This window comes from Mirounga leonina, unplaced genomic scaffold (assembly GCF_011800145.1).
Source record: "Mirounga leonina isolate KUSES-001 unplaced genomic scaffold, KU_Mleo_1.0 Mir_200, whole genome shotgun sequence".
In the NCBI taxonomy this organism is placed as follows: Eukaryota; Metazoa; Chordata; class Mammalia; order Carnivora; family Phocidae; genus Mirounga; species Mirounga leonina.
In genome coordinates, this window is record NW_023270503.1 from 23,770,841 (window position 1) to 23,776,840 (window position 6,000).

At 45.3% G+C, this 6,000-nt stretch overlaps 1 protein-coding gene across 1 annotated transcript in view; it reads left to right on the forward strand.

The window, feature by feature from the left end:
* Window positions 1-6,000, forward strand: part of SKAP1 (src kinase associated phosphoprotein 1) — a 278,422-nt gene that overhangs the window by 268,197 nt on the left and 4,225 nt on the right. The window lies entirely within an intron of this gene.

The following is a 6,000-nucleotide window of genomic DNA, read 5'->3' on the forward strand; positions in this document are numbered from 1 at the left end:
CTAATCCACCATCCACCCGACTGACCACTTCCTTTTCCCTTCTGCAAAATCTCCCCACAAAACCACTTATGCTGAAAAATGGGCACCTGCTTGTCTTTGGTGAGCAATCCTTATTCCCAGCCTTGCTTTTCTCAGCAGTTGGAAGGGTGCTGAGTTAGAGCCCTCAATTTATTTAATAATTTATGATATCCTCAGAAAGCATTAAATTTCCAAAGCTGGATTTTAGAAGTAGAGAAATTGTGGGCCAATCCAGAGTAAAAATACAATGTTTTTGGCTGATCCTGGAATATTACAATCTACTCTGCTTAGGAATTCGAATTTCCCATCTTTGCTAATGATAATGTCGGATGCGCAAGCACTGATAAGAGAAATGAGCAATCATAAACCAATAGTTCTGTGATTGATTGGCCTTTCCCATACATATATCAAGCTTCTATTGATCTTTCAAGTCAGGGGCTGATTGATTGTTCTCTTGAAGAGGAATTCTCTTATTTACAAGCACTGGTATAGTGAACTTTGATGGTTAAAAGAACAAAAGTATGAGACATTTTCTGGGAATCTTGTTCCACAGAGGCTTATCGAAACCCAATTCAATGCGAAAAGAGAACATTTCTATTAGGAACATTCTCAGGGCAGACGGGGTCAAGCAGCTTGCTCCAAAAGCCATCACGTGGATTTGAATGGGAGCTATTGAGAGACGTCACAGCTAAAGAGATGGTGCCTTAGTGGTACACGTGAAAGTAATATAACACTGTACATCAATTATACTTCAATAATAAAAGACAAAGAGAGAGAGAGAGGGATGGTGCCTTAGAAAGAATGAGGAAGCTTGGTCAGCCTTCAACCTTAGAAGGAGGAACAGACTCTGAAGCTGGAGGGCTGAAGCCTAAGAAACCCAGCATGGCAGAAACAAGGATTCTTGACTTCCTTTCACTGTACTTTTAAAAGCTGGGGGGAGGCTGGGGTGGAGAGAGGCCACCCTGGGCCAAAGTGCAGATCCAGGCCATAAAGATCATTGTATCCCCCACCCACCCACCCACCCACACGCACACACACACACACAGAGCACTGGTTCATAAACTGTAGAGGGTTCATAAACCCTTTGAGAATCTGATGAAAGTTCTGGACTTCACCCCAGGGACAAGACATAAAGACATATAGACACGTGCACACAAAATTTTACACCAAATTCAAGGAGTTCAGAGAACCCTTCCCGTCCACCCATGGACAAGCCAGGGGTTCACAGACTCCAGTTTAAGAATCTGTGCCCTAGAGGATGGTGCTTTCCTTTTGTTGGAACAGCCTAGGATTCACTGAGCCTAGAAATTGAATTCTCATCCCAAGACAGGATGGTCATTCCAGGTCATGTCTGTGCTACTCCAGGGGAGCCATGGAAGAGCTTATACAAATAGGAACCAGCAGGGAGGAGAGAAATTAAAATGTAGCAATCATGGAGTAGGGGTATTTAATCTCTTTTAAGGCTTATGATAGGCGCCTGCTGGTTTCCCCCGATATCCCCTGACACCTACTGACAGGGTATTTGCAGCACCACACAGGGACTCAGGGCCCTGTGACAGGAGGAGCACTGAGGAGGTCCGCGATAGTCCTGAAACCATAAACAGCAACAGGGAACCACTAGAGGCAGAGTCAAGCTGTGCAACATGTCCGTGGTTGGTGGCCATACTGCTTCTTGTTTATAGAATTTGCTGTTCTTTTTATGGCAGGTTTGGTAGGGTTGTTTTGTTTTGTTTTTTTCCTTGTTGATGGAGATTAGCAGCATAAATCCTTTTATGGCAGTGTGCAATCCCCCATAAACACTTTTGATTGTGCTGATGGTGAGTGCTGTGTCTGTTTCAAGTTCACTCGATGTTCTGCTCATCTCGGCCCATAGCTTCTCCAACCAGACAAGGGAGTCCAAGTAACCCACCTTTGCTTTCAAGATTCCTTCATTTGGGGAGTTCAGGGAGGTGGAACAGGGTTGGTGTTGAGGGAAACGGATGTCTAATCAAGCCTAGAAATATTTATGATGAGAACAAACCACACGGTGCACTATTTTTGAGTGAAAAGCTTCTGTAAAGACTTCGTGACAATAGGCAAGTGCTGATGTAAAGGGTCGGTTTGCTTTTTTTAAAACAGCTTTTTATATTCTTATCTAAAGTATCTTGTGTTACGTAATTAACCCCTTAGCTATACCATACACGATGTGTATAGAGTTAAGGAGTGAGGAGCCTGGGCAGTTCTGATCCCTTCCCGTGGTAGGCGTGTATCCCCACCGTGGAGGTAGAACCACTTGCGCATTGAGGATTTCAGATCTCCCGGGAGTGTCTCAGCATTTTCTGGTCTTTCTAAACATCCAGGCAGGGGAAGTCAAACTTCATTGAAAACGTTGATCCCAGGAATTCAGTCCCGTCTGCCATCCAAAACTAAAACCCAAGAATCAGCAACTTAATAAAAATGCAGTAAATTAGCACCTCTAGACAAGAGCAGAGTTCATTCAGAGCTGGGGTCTGCCTGGCTGAGCCAGTACTCTCTCCATTTTAATAGTTTAATAAAAATTAGCATAATTAACGAACATCTGTATGATCCAGAGTGATGCAATTTGGCACTTGGAAACGAGGGTTTAAACATGATTGCTGTGAGTTTAATGTTGTTTTAATTCTTTTTGGCACTGTGCAGTGAAATAAACGTTTGGTGGTGATAGTTCTCGGCCGGATCTCATTTGCATTTTTCTCCCTTTGATTATGAGCAATTGTGGACTCCCCAGCAATTCATCAAAGTAGAAATTATTTTAAAATACCTCGTGGTGTTCAGACTGGGCTGGAGCAATGCATGGGAGGTGGTAGTGGAAGAGAAGCCTAGAAATTTTCCATTCATGCTTTAAAATCTCAGCCCTGCAGCCCTTTTTGGGTATCCAGCCAAGGGATGAAATCTGGAAAAGCCAGTCAGATCCCAAGACCTATAGGTGCTTTGATTAAGCTCCTAGGCTCCCACAGCAGGGTACTTACGGTCTCTGAGACTGTGCCATCCTCCTTACTCTCTGCCTGCTCTTTTGTTTTGAAGGGCAGAGAGTTGATTTCACTCATTTCAGTCCTCAGCACTGTGGTGAGGCTTCTCCATCTGCGGTCGGCAGGGTCAGTGTTCCCCTCGAGCAAGAGCACACGGCCTGGGAGCCTGGTCTTTGCAGATGTCCTGCTGAGCCTCATCTGCTTCCTGTTTGCACCCTCTTCGGGTTGGCAGAGAACACCTTCCCAAGGCTTGGTCCCTACTCCCAGCATTACGGCTAAAGGCGGATGCTACGGAGCATGAGTCGAAGTCAGAGTCTGAGACAGTCCCTAGGGAGGGAGTGCCTGGTCTGAGCCCCTCAGGTGATGAAGATGACACCGTATGGCAGGTGGAAGGCCGCCCTTCACATGTGTTTCAGCAAGTTGACATCGATCAAAAGACTATCAGATGACACTGTGCCCACCCTCCCGCCTGTGAGGTAGCAGAAGAGCTAAAGCTAGGGTTTTTATGAGTAACAGTACGGGAGGAAGACAGAATATGTGTCTCTCTCAGCAAGGCTTTGTGGAAATGGCATTCCAGCAACATGCTAAGCAAAAGGCAACACTACAAGAAAACTTAAGGCAGAAACTGCCCTAACTTCAGTGTTGGAAAATGGACAGTAACATAATTTGTACGGAGAGGAGTTTAAAACATCCTGACAGGCAGAGGCTGAGGGGCTCTGGGTAATTTCCCACAAGGCAATGCAGACTGTAGGGAGAAGTTGGCCTGGGGGAGAGTGGGGGGCATGAGAAGGTGTGGGGAAACAGTGGGCTGGGTGGCAGACACATGCAGTTATTTAAGACTGGTTCTTAAAAGGTAATTCCCTGTTCTTTTTAGGATCAACTCAGCCTCGCTTGGTATGGCATTTGAGACTCTCTTCATGGTATTTAGGGAGCCATTTGGGAAAAACTCTCTCCAAAGGCAGTTGCTCTCTTCCCGCCACAACCAGTTCAATTACCAGGAGAATATCTTGGATTTAGCTGAAACTAAATCTGCTCAACTGAAAGAATAAATCCCACTGCTCCCTTCATTTCTTCATAACCTTATTTAACAAGTATTTTTTGGCCCCTATCTGTGCCGGCTACCATGCCGAGTGCTGGGAGTAGAACAGCAAACAAAACCAGCGAAGTTCCAGCTCTCACAGGACTTTCCACCTCGTGATTGGCAGTGAGACAAAGGCAGCAGATACAAGACAGCGTGATGAACTCATGTCCAGGGAAGCACAGGACACAGTACACAGTACAGAGTTGTGGCCCCCACACAGAGAGGGGCAAAGAGAAGCTTCTAGAGCGTCTAGAGAAGCCCAGGAATTGAGATCTGAAGGCTGCTTAGGAGTGAGCCCCATGAAAGGGTGAAGGGAAATAGGAGCTAAACAGGCAGAGGAAAGGCTCCAAGCTAAGAGAGCCTGTGGCCCATGGGAATAGCAGACACAAAGTCTGTTTTACTAAGGGTCCACTAGATTTAGGGGGTAAATGACAATGCTGAACAGTGAACAGGACCAGGTCATGCACAGCCTTGTTCACCTTATTAAGACATTGACAAGAGGCAGTGGGAACCCACTTAAAGGTTTCAAGCAAAGCAGTGATTTTTTTTTTTTTTAGATTTTATTTATTTATTCATGAGAGATAGAGAGAGAGAGAGAGAGGCAGAGGCAGAGGGAGAAGCAGGCTCCCCGCAGAGCAGGGAGCCCGATGCGGAACTCGATCCCAGGACCCTGGGATCATGACCTGAGCTGAAAGCAGACGCTTAACCAACTGAGCCACCCAGGCATCCCAAAGCAGTGATTTTTTATCAATGTGCATTAAAATGATTCTGGCCCCAGAATGAAGACTAGATTGGAGGGGAACAAGAATGGAGATACAGAAACGAGCTTGGAGGTTGTTTCTGTAGTCCTCATGAGAAATGACAGTGACATGACAAGGGTATTGGCAATGGGAATGGAGAGAAGTGGATGGATTCCAGTAATACTCTGAAAAGAGAATCAACAGAACTCAAAGACTGACTGGAAGAGGAAGGTGCAACTGGAAATGACTCTTGAGTTTCTGGCTTGATTAACAGAGTGCATAGAGTTGCCATCCACTGAGATAGAGAACACAGGAGGTAGAGCTGGTTGGGAGTAGGAATGGAGACAGAGGCAGGATGATGGGTTAAATTTAGGATATATTGAGTTTGAGCAGCTTGATGGACATGCACTTGGCATTAGGATCCAACACTTAGATCTGGGCTGGAGCTATGGTTGTGAGTCATTTACATGGTGGCTAAAGCACAGAGGTATATCAGATTGCTCAAAGGAAGTGCATCAAGTCAGAAGAGGGCCAGGACAGAATGCTGGAAACAACCACATCAAAAGGAAAGATAGAGAAAGATGAGCTTGCAAAGGAGAATGAGAAGCAACCAAGGAGGTAAGAGGGAAGCCCGGAGAGTATAATTATCACAGAAACTAAGAAAATGAAATGCCTCAAGAAGGGTCCATAGTTGCCAGCACTGTTGAGAGATGAAGTTAAGGACCGAGAAATACCACAGAATTCGAGCAATCGGAGGTTATAGGAGACCGTGGAGAAAAAGTGTAAGTGGAGTGATAGGAGCAGAAGCCTGAGTAGAGTGGCTTGAAGATGGAACAGAAAGCAAGAAGTTGGGGTAGAAAGTGAAGTAAACTCTTTCAGTAAGTTTGACAGTGAATTAGCATAGATGAGTAGAAATGGGAAGTAGGCATGAGGTGGGGACTATTTAATCACTGTTTCCAAAGACAAAAGAAACTTGAATACATTTCGTGGTGATGGAAGGAGCCATTTATATTAGAGGCAGAAGTCAGACTCCACAGAACCTCACCTCTAAGAAATAAAGAAAGTGGAAGGGTTACAAGGCCATGTTACCAGGGAGAGTCTTCAACCATAGCCCGTGGGACCTTACGCTCTCCTAGCTTTAACTTCCTTTTCTGGAGGAGTAGGGATAATATCA